The sequence below is a fragment of the Dipteris shenzhenensis genome, chromosome 33 (assembly GCF_047967505.1).
Source record: "Dipteris shenzhenensis isolate YYH24624 ecotype China chromosome 33, Dip_SZ_1.0, whole genome shotgun sequence".
NCBI classification, from domain to species: Eukaryota; Viridiplantae; Streptophyta; class Polypodiopsida; order Gleicheniales; family Dipteridaceae; genus Dipteris; species Dipteris shenzhenensis.
In genome coordinates, this window is record NC_141628.1 from 43,184,013 (window position 1) to 43,195,554 (window position 11,542).

Below are 11,542 nucleotides of genomic sequence, written 5' to 3' on the forward strand. Positions count from 1 at the left end.
TGAAGATATAGGCAAGCCATGTTTCGTGTTACTTTTGTTCGTTGTTTTCTCATCCACGTTCTTCTCTGTAGCCAGCAGGTCTGCTCTTTGTTTGGGCCAACATGACATCCAGGAGGTCGTTTGCAAAGTGTGGCCTTCTTTCCTCCTCAAGTGCTTCTCCACAACTTCTCTGAAGTATATGTGAAGCACTGGTGAATCCTATGCATGACACGCCTTCTACCGAGGCCAGCAAGCTCTTGCTCTTTCTGTGTTTGTCCTTCCATGTGCTTTACTCTTCATATCCTACTCTACATATAGTGACTCTTCTTCATTCTCCTCATTTTCTCCTGCACGTTCTTCTCTATAGCCATCAGGTCTGCTCTCTGTTTGGGCCAACATGACATCCAGGAGGTCATTTGCGAAGTGTGGCCTTCTTCCCTCCTCAAACGCTCCTCTACAACTTCTCTAAAGTATTTGCAAAGCGCTGGTGAATCCCGCTTCTAAGGCCACGCTATGCAAGTCGTTATGCTCCAGTCTCCCAATCCACAATCGTTCTCAAGCACCAGTCGCGCTATTACATTGATGCCCACCATGCCCACACATTTTTAAAGCTCTACACATCATTTGTCGCCCCAATTGTCGCTGAATCAAAGCGGCCACCTCCTCATGCCTAACGTGTTCATAAGTTTGAAGCCGCTTCTAGGTGAAAAGTTACAGGGTGCGTTGTTGTATTCAGTGAAAAAGCTTATTCAAGAGAACCCAGAGTACGTTAATTTTAAGTCAACAATTACTTCTCATGTGCAACGTGCAAGCAACTCATTGCATGTGAGTTGTTCCGTGGAAAGAAATCCCCCAACAAAAAAAGGATCTTGTGAAGTTATCAACATTGATTCTGATTGAACAATCAATGGACTAAGAACGTTCCTTTGATTTTTTAAATTTTAATTAAATGATGATGTATCATCAAGTTAAAATTATGTTTGCAAGTAATCTTTAGATTTTAAAGATTTCTAACTTGGAATTATTCTTGCAAATGCTTATTCATACATTGAAAGTTTGTTAATGTTGATTAATATGTATCAATTATGTCTCAACAAGAATAGTATGGTTGGTATTATTTTATAAAGAGAAACCAAAGACACATTTGTTAACACATGCAAGATATTTAAAATTGCATATGCTTCTAATGTAAGTGCAATATTAGGATCTTACTATGTCCCATTATTGCATTTGCAGCAAGCACACAACTTGCATCCAAGGAAGAAAGTGATGAAGTAAATTCATAAAATGGACTTAAAGATGCTAGCAAGTTGCAACCATCACCACATAACTTTTTATGCATTGCAAAAGCCATTGTCCATCGAAAGAAAACTTCGTAGGGGGTGGTAATTCTTTGGTGTCTCTAGGCATTACTCAACTATCAGATTGTGCACCACATAGATTTGTTTTTGAGGGAAAACTCCTTTGCAAATATGGTACTTACAAGGTTATGAATCCAAAGTATCCCACATTCTTGAAAGGTGACTTGACGGACAAATTTCGTTCACATACAGTCACATTACTCATACCCTCTACATATATCCACCAATTTGTAAACTTCTTGGAAATTGGTGAGTTCTATAGAATAGAGGGTGCAAGTGTTGTGGCAAAAGGACGAAGTGAAGGCAAAACTTCAAAGTTTTCTCTTCTTGTGGATGCTACCACATGTATCATTACAGGATAACCTTTTGAAGGAAATCTTCAATTGGAGCCCGATCATTCACTTTGCACATATGTTCCTTGGGCTTCTAAGACAATCAACTTTGGAAAATTGTCAATCTCCCAAATCATGGGCACGCTTGCAATTGTGATTATCAAAGCTGCAAGTGACGAGGGTATGGCAGATCAAATCATAGTTGCAAATGGACCAAGAGATGAAGACAGGGCCGCTATAAGTTTTGTTATCTATTGATTGCTTTCCTCTTCATTCCCTTCGAAGAATCTTTCTAGCACCATGCTACAATTTGCGCTGCAGTTGTCTTTGTTAAAGGAAAGGAAATGTACTCTCACTCAACTTGTGCAAAAATTCAATGAAGAAGGTGTTGTTATGTACATCTTGAAGAATGTATAATTCTTGAAGGCCCAAAGAACAATTTGTGTCTTTGATTTTACCATCTTGGTAGAGGTGCCTGAGGAGACGACCTTAAGCAAGCTTTTGTTAGCCAAGTAGCACGACTTGGCTATGGAATGCAGGTAAAAATATTTGAGTGTCATTTACTTTATCTTTGAATTTTGTTGACCTTCTCAATTTTTTGACTCTAGGTATATGGCATTCTACACTTCACCAACATCAACGCAAATTTTCTCAAGTTTGTTTGCAAGGTGTGCGGAGGAGTTCATATTAGCCAAGATCTTCTTCGACCTTATTGCTTCTCTTGCAAGAGTCCTCAAATAATTGCACAAATTCCTTCACTGACCAGAGATATTGTGCAACGTGGTGAAGAACAATTTCATGTTCATATACGGGGTCCGTACGTTGACATTTTACTTTCCCTAGGTGTTCCATTAGCCCAACTATATGAAGAAGATCTCATGATGGCACGAAGCAAGCTTAGGACTATGAAAACTAGCGGAAGTTTTACTGTCAACAACTCTGGCTTTGTTATTGCATTCAAGCAAATGCATAATGTATGATTAAATTTTATGATTGTTCCTACCTTCTGTTATTATCTAACACTTGTGATATTGACATCTTCAATTGTTGGATTATATTGGTAGTAAACATTTGTTAGTATCACACTATGGATATATTAGAGGCTCTTGAACAAAGACAACTAAGGATAACTGAAGATTTCAAGTGCAAATATCCAATGAACACAAACACACTTTTTGGTCTCCAACCTTTCTTCCCTTCTCTAAGTTATGAAGAATTGCTAACTACCCTTTGTGACAACATTCTATCTACATCAAAAGCAAGTAATACACCATGGCATATGTTGAAAATATAGCATATAGATTCAATGTTGACAAGTCAAACATACAAAACTTAGTAGAAAACTCCTCATCTTCTTGTGCGCTGACAATAAATATCCTTCAACAATTTCATGCCATCTTTGGAAGATCATTCACTTTGATATGCTATGATGGGATGAAGTTGAGCAAGAAAATTACTATAGGCAAAGCTAGAAAAACTCTTATAAAAGTCCTACTCTTAGATGAGTAAAATGACGTTTCCACTATCATTCCAATAATTCATTTGAACAAAAAACGTATATACAATGTTGGATGAATAAAGATGAGGAGCTACTAGAAAGACTTGTTCTACAAAATCCAACACTATCTACAAAAGACATAGCATTGTTATTTCATAGCAATGTTTTGGAGAAAACTTATGAAATACAAGCTACTCTCAACAAAATATACAAAATGAGAAGACAAGTACTACTATTCCTGTCACAATACCAACACCAACTTCAAAAAACATCGCTCAAACTTCTAAACATAAATGAAAGCGAAATCAAATAGCCCATCAACAATAGTATGCACAAAAAGTTATAGACACTTCAAGCTATCCATGTGTTTGTTGTGGTTCCTTGAAATTCAAATCGAAGGTACGAAAAGTGAAATAAAATATTGCTATATTTCTTCAAACCAATGGTATAAAAATATCCAATTCTCAGTCATCAAGTAATTCTCTTTGTTGCATTTGCTATAAAGACATCAACAATAACAAAGTATCGTTGCTATCTTCTAGAAACATGAAGATGGTTCCTAAAACAACTAACAGAACAAATCTTAATGACATTGAAGCACGCTTGGTCTCTATCAGAATAACATTTGCCCAAATTCGAGAGTTGACATATGTAGGACAATTTGGTCTACATGGTAGCGTTGTAAATGTATTCGCTCACGTCGATAGAGTGCAACAAGTGTTGCCAAGATTCTTGAATGAGAATGACATAGTTGCAGTTGCAATCAAAAGGAAACTAGCATTTAAACACAACTACTTGAGTGGGATTGTTTGTCCTTCATTCACAATGCTAACACTAAAAGAACTATTGGGAACACCTTTATACAAGTAGTACAATGTGTCCATAAATCCCCTTTGGGAAGAACATGTCAAAATTTTCAAGAAGAAGACTTGCAAAACCAAAGCAAAGAAGAAGCATTGAATGAAACAATTGATGAAGACCTTCACACTGATACTTTAGTGGATGGGATATACACAAGCCAACAACTTGTTGATTTTGAAAATCAAACCATTACAATTGCTGGCTTGGAAGGATACTCACCATTGAGTATCTTTAAAGACAAATATTGTGAAGAACTTGCATTCCCCAAGTTGTTCTTTGGTAGTCCTCAAAATTACCGTATTCTAGAACGTACTTCCTACCAAGTCATTACCACTTGGGAGTTAACAAACATCGATCGATGATTTGCACTACATAGAAAATCTATTCTTCAAGACTATGAAAATTCTTGTTCGACAAGTACTATTGTCGTCTTGGGTGCGAATGCGAAAAGTACAACAAATGGCATATCACTACAAGTAAAAGGTGCACTTTTGGATACAAATATTGAGAAACTCTTACAATCTAACATAGGCTATTGTGACTTCTCATCTTCGCACATCAGTAAATTATAAGTACTACCTCAAAAAAAACCTCTTTGCAATGTTGCGATAGTTAGGGCCACCATCTTTCTTCATCACATTGTCTTCTGCCAAGAAATTGTGGGAACCATTGCTAAAATGCCTCCACAACCTACACGATGAATCTGAAGATAGTAAGCATCCTAACCAAAACATGCATTTGTGAAACTTTATCTGATCTAACGCTCTAACAACTGCCTAGTATTACATCCACAAATTCCAATCCCTTAAGACACTACTTCAAAAAGACCACACTATTCTAGGGAAAGTAGATGACTTTTTCTTCGTAATGGAATTTTAGAATCAAGGAAGCCAGCATGATCATGGCCTTCTTTGGATTGATAATGCACCCGTTTTTGGAGTGTCCACAAATGCAGAGATAGAGGCTTTTACAGACAAGAGCATTTGCACATACATTTCTTTTTTCCCCTTCGAATAAAAAGAAATCCAAACTCATAGACATCGTAAAACATGTTTCAAGAAAATAAAAAAATGTAGATTTGGGTTCCCTCGGTTTCCTATGGAAAATACCCAAGTAATATTACCATTACGACAAACAAATTTAAACAACACTCTGAAGAAGACCATGAAGTCAATCAACTTACTGTAGTTAGAAGATACAACATTGTTGTTAGATTATAGTACTTTCTTAGAAAAACTTGGATTGTTTGAAGAAAAATACATTCTTGCAATCCAAGCATCTATTTCACAACCAACACTATTTTTGAAAAGATAACCAAAAGATATATACACGAACAATTTCAATCCAACCTTGTCATCTCTTTGGGGAGCAAATACAAATGTTCAATTCATTCTAAACTTCCATGGGGCAACAGCATATTGTACTTCCTACATGACAAAAATCAATAAGGAGACCTCCATGGGGCAGTCAAAGCAGCACTCTCACAAAGTATGACATCAAACTCTCCTCCAAATGAGCGCATTCTTCGTGTTGGCAATGCAATTCTAAATATACAGCTTAACGTTGCTCTTAAAACATCGAGAGCAACTTCAACTATTACATCTAGAGAGAACCAACCTTTTTTTGACAACATTATCAACAAATACTTAAAACGTGCAACCACTCTTCATGGAATTTGCTTAGCAACTTTTGTAACTGAATATACACTCTCCACTAGAATAGCAAAACAAAGAAAAAAAGCAAAGATTATCTGATTCAACAATTACAACAAAACCCATGATCTAAAAAACTACTACCGAGAACAATGCACTTTGTTCCTTCCATATCATGATGTGGAACCGTCGCTTAATGAAGACACTCCTAGATGGCATGACAAATACAATGAAAGCAAGATATAATAATCCAAAACAAAAAGAAATATAATAAAGTTTCTCCAAAATTCCCTACAAATTCAAGGACAACTTCTGATGCTTCTACATCATCAACTAGCCAATCCAAACTTCAAAACATTGAAAAAGATAACATTGGAATAGACATGCCAAAAACAAAGAAACAAGACCAAGTACATAATACATCATTATTGACTTATAACTTCACCAAATAAAGAATACTACAATAACTTAAGAAAACTAAACTATCAACAACGTTTGATAGTAGAAGACCATGTTGAAAAAGAGAATTGATCCCAACAAAAAAATCCATCTTTTTTAGATAGGAAATGCTAGGACAGGAAAAACATTCACACTAATGGCAATTGTTCAAGAACTACTAAGACACTACTCGCACAAACAAACCCACTATATAGATCTACCAAAAGTGCTCTTCTTGGCATACACTGGAAAAGCAACATTCAACATTGGCGGGATGACAATACATGTAGCCGAAATCCATTGACAGGCTTGTCAAAAACATTGCCATGAAGATCAGCTAAGCTAAATGTTCCTTGATAAAAAACTTCCATGACCCTGAAAGGTCCATTGTGTCTCAGCTTAAACTTTCCTAGCCTCTTGCCTAGCTTTGTGTTAAACATTAGAACTAGGTCACCTTTTTGGAATATTGTGAATTTGATATTTTTGTTGATCCAAGCAGCTCTTCTCTTTGGAATGATGTTTGCAATGTATGAGCTCTGAAGCCTATCTTCATCTAATTGCAATAATTGCTTTAGTCTGAAATTAACTGATTCTTTTGGTGAAAGCTTGTGCTCTACAGCCACTCTTAGGCTTCCTACAACAAACTCCATTGGAACTATAGCCTCACAACCATAGACTAGTTGGAATGGTGTCAAACTTGTGGCAACTTTGTAGGCTGTTCTTAATGCCCATAGGACTGAATCCAGTTTCTGATCCCAATCTGTAGGATTGTCTACCACTATCCTCGTGAATACCTTCTTCATTACTTTGTTGGTCCTTTCAGCTTGACCATTACCCTGAGGGTAGTAAGCTGTTGAGTTTTTGTGTAGCATTATGTGCAGCTTTGTCATTTTCTTGATTGTTTTGTTGATGATGTGTGTTCCTCTGTCTGATGCTATCTCAATAGGTACACCAACTCTTGTAATGATATTATGATATAGGAAACATGCAACAGCTCTAGCTTTATTGTCTTTGAGGGCTACTCCATTTTGTGCAATGATCAGTTGCACCACATATGTATTGATTACCTGTGTACTTTGTTGTTGGTTTGATAGGTCCTATAAAATCCAGCCCCCAGTTTTGAAAAGGTCCTAATGCTAGGATGGGCTGATGTGGCATTCTGTCATCATCCAGTGGCCTATCATCTCTTTGGCATGGTAAAGACAAATATTGTAGCAAGTCATCATATTTGGTTTCATTGAAATCAATTTTGCAAATAAATTGGCATCAAAAACTTTGTTGATAACTTTGACTTGGATGTTTGCTATGGAAGATGAGATAAAGTTTGCTATGGAAGAGAGATAAAAAATCCCCCCACATGTGATTTACTAGTCTTGTGTATAATTTTGATATTAAACTCATGTAGCAAAAGCATCCATTTCACCAATTTGCCTTGAAGTACAATTTTATTAACAAGATATAATAAACTTGATGATCCACATAGAAAATGAATTGATTGCCCAACAAATAGTATTGACAAAAAATTTGAACACTATAAATCATTCTCAAAGCTTCTCTTTAAGTGGTGCTATAACTGCACTTGGGCTCGATCATCATACTACTAGCATGGTAAATAGGATAATCCATCTTACCATTAGGATGAGCTAAAATGATTCCAGTAGCATAACCGGAGGCATCCACATGCATATGGAATATGAGATCCCATCGTGGTGGTCTGAGAATTGGTGTAGCAAAATCTTTTTTCCTTAGCTCATGAAAAGCTTTGGACAACTCGGGAGTCCACTAGAACTTAACATCTTTTTTAGTGAGCTCATGCAATGAAGCAACAATTTTAGCAAAATCCCAAATAAAATGCCCGTAAAAGCTGATGAAGCAAACAAAAGATCAAAGTTGAGTCAAATTGGTTGGTTCAAGGATAGATTCAATTCTTTGATCTTACCAAGTTTTCGTTTTAATTCCATCTTTGGATATGACATGGCCAAGTTTCTTCTTTAAGCTTCAAACTTATGTCTGTAGCTACTTGGAAGATGTCAATCTCTCATACTGGTAGAATCTAAAGCTCCATGAGGTGAGTTTCAACATCTTGTGGAAACATATCCTTAACTTCTAGGTCTTGTGGTTTGCAGCTCTTAGGTACCCGACTTGGGTTACTTGGGATTAAAATTTTTCTCCTTCCTAGTTTTAATTTTCATCAACTTGGTTCCCCAATCATACAATACTTTTGAACCAAGGTCTTCTGAGTAGTAAGGAATAACCAACAAACTCCATGTATAATGATTGCCACCAATAGTCAAGAAAACATCAAAAAGCATAAGTAGAGTCTCCACGGGTTGTTAGTTAGCCATTTAAACTCGGAATAAAGATGGTTTCATATCCTTCAACTGCAACTTATTCACCATAGCTATAGAAATAATATTTACTCAGGAACCACCATCTACAATGCTTAATACTACTTCTTGATTTTGATTGTAATAATACAAACTCGACCATCTATAATAGGGGTATCAATTATAGGAATGGTAGCCAATGAATCCATGGTCTTGACCATGGTAGATTGTTTAGGTTGAAGGTGTTGTAGTAGAAAACCCCTAGAATAAGGTGCAAACTTGAGCAATTCCACTGTAGTGAGTCTTACCTTCATTTATTGAAAAAAATTCCATGCTTTAGTTATTTCAAGGCTCAATTCCCCTTCAAAACTCAAAATTGCATGAGTATTGAGGGGTAACTCCACCACCCCACTAAGCCACCACCTCTAGGTGAAATATATTATCTCGTAACTCAAAAACAGTTATAACTTCCTCCAAGAACACTCTCTTGGACTTTTGTCTCTAGAATGATTCCTGCAACCGACTGTTATTGTACTAAAGGTCTTATTGATGTATTAGTCTGGTTTTGGCTCAAGGAGAGCTCAGTTGTTGTTCAAAGAAATATCAAGAAGAGAAAGTTTTTTGTTCAGCTAACCTGTACATTTTGATGCCTTGAATTATATATGCAGTCCTTCTTTTAGTTATCCGCTCTATTTCTAATTGTGTGTTGATCCCTGAGATTTCACTGCTTCTATTTAATGTTATTCAAGTGTTTTGCATTGTGAATGAGCTTGGAACACATTTGGTGATCCTACTCAATGTTTGAACTTAGAATAATAGAAGACTAGTGCTGAAAGGTGACGAACAACAATTGGACAACATTCTGACTCAATAAAGAGCAAGGTGACCTTCACCACAAAACAACAAACAAGGTTGACAACTACAGACTGCAAGTGAAGAGAAGCGGACAAAGAACAAGACAACTAGTACTACAACAATAATAAGTCAAGTCCAACAAAGAGAAACAAGCGATACGACTTCTTTCCACCTCAAACAGAGTCACAAATATGCTAAAGAGCTACACGACTTGAGAAAAGGATGAGGAGGTAATCAACAAGCAAAAAAGAATAGAAAAGAGCAATCCAAAAATGCTCCGACAAGCAATCTGATAGTACTCACACTCACAGAAGATGAGCAAAGACTCCAAGCCATTAGAAGAAGCAAGAACAAAGTTGAAGAATCTTGCTACAACATATCCAAAGCATGATGGACAAATTGAAACAACTGTGAAGGTGTTAAGGAATGTACTCAGTAACTATCTCAAGCAACAAGTTGCAACCAGGTGAAACAAAGTATGACTAAACAATAGTCACTGACAGTAGAGCAAGAGCTCTAAATAAGAACTAGAACACAAATTTAGCACCAGAACAATAGCACCAATAATCACTATCAAGATAATACACCAACAATTTGACTATCATCTGCAACTAGCAAGAGCATCGGAACATCAGACGGAAGGCAAGATCATTCCAACTTCTTCTATCTAGTTCATGGAGGCACTCCCAGCGAATGTTAGAAGAAACTAAAGGCCCACCATCACCAAACCGAATTGGAGGCATCTACTTCACAAGAAATAGAGCTAGAGTGGAGGCTGACAATCAAACAGATCAAGATCTCAAAAACATCTTCCAAGATCTTGACTATATCCCAAGTGGGGAGATTTCCTCAACAAATTCAATTCACAGCTCAGAAATCCAAGAAGTTGTAGCTGAGCTTGAGGTGTTGCCTGTTTCAACACCTACTAAGGCATTTCTCAGAGCCACAATTGGCACACATCTAGCTGCATGCTTATTCATTGCAGCCCAAAGACAAATCAACTTCAATCCCTTGCCACCTCAACCAAAAAAGAAGGCACCTGTTCTCCAAGCTATTAGGATGCAGAACCCCTTAGTCAAAGCTGCAAAGTTTGAAGGGAAGAAAGGACAAGATTTAGATAGTCATATCGGATAGCTCAAGACCCATTGGATGGCTAGCGGATTTGGAGATCTACCTGATGTAGTCAAGAAACAACAATTTATAGCTACTTTTGAGGGTAAGGCAATGACTTGGTTTATGCAATACGGTCTTGCAAATTTTGCAAATTATGATGCCTTGAAAGTCTCATTCCTAAGTAGATTCAGAAAAGAAAAAACACTAGAAGTAGCTCTAAAGAAGCTTCGGAATATAGAACAAAAATACCTATTGGTGGAGGACTGTGCACAAAAATTTAGGTTTTTGAATGAGAGTCTAGCTGCCCCATAAAGGCCTACAGACAAACAACTTGGAGAATGCTTTTGCAAAGGACTAATTGAGCAATTAGGAATTGCAGTAGCAGGAAGAGATCAGTTGGGAGGAGCAAATGACTCCAACAACATGGTGGAAGCAACTCAAAGAGTAGAGAGAAGATTTGGTTGTAAAATAAAATCAAAGAAAGGACATAAGAAAAGAGAATCTGATTCTGACACAGGAAATGACTCCAATGCAAAGGAGGATGACAATCACGTATCAAACTCGGACAGCTTGGATGAGGAAACTAAAGAAGAGGAAACCAACAATGTAAAGAAGAAGATAAAAGACAAGAAGGCTTTTTCCAAGGATAAGGCAAGAACCAAAAAGAAAGAAGAAAAGAGCTCAAAAGAAGACTCAAAACTAGAACAAATGATAAAAGGACAGTTGCAAAATTTAAGGTTATCACCAAATCAAGCAAAATTTTCATGTGAGTTTTGTGGAAAAGATAACCATGACAAAGAAAAATGCTGGTACATCCCAAATTTTAGGGGAAGAGTGCCACCTCACATACAAGTAGCATACAATACAGCTCTAGTAGCAGCATCAGCAGTAATCAAATTGCAGTGGGAGCACAGAGGCAACAAAGGTTCAACAATGTTGCACCAAGGAGACAAAATAACCAAAATTGGGGAGGTCAACAATAGCCCAACATGAATCAAGCATGCAATTATTGTGGTGAGGATGGCCGTAGACAAGGTCCATAATGTGAGATATGGTGTAAACACAGAGAGGAAAGAGGTATCCCAATTTTCCAATACAATGGAAGAGGAAACGAAAATCCTCCACA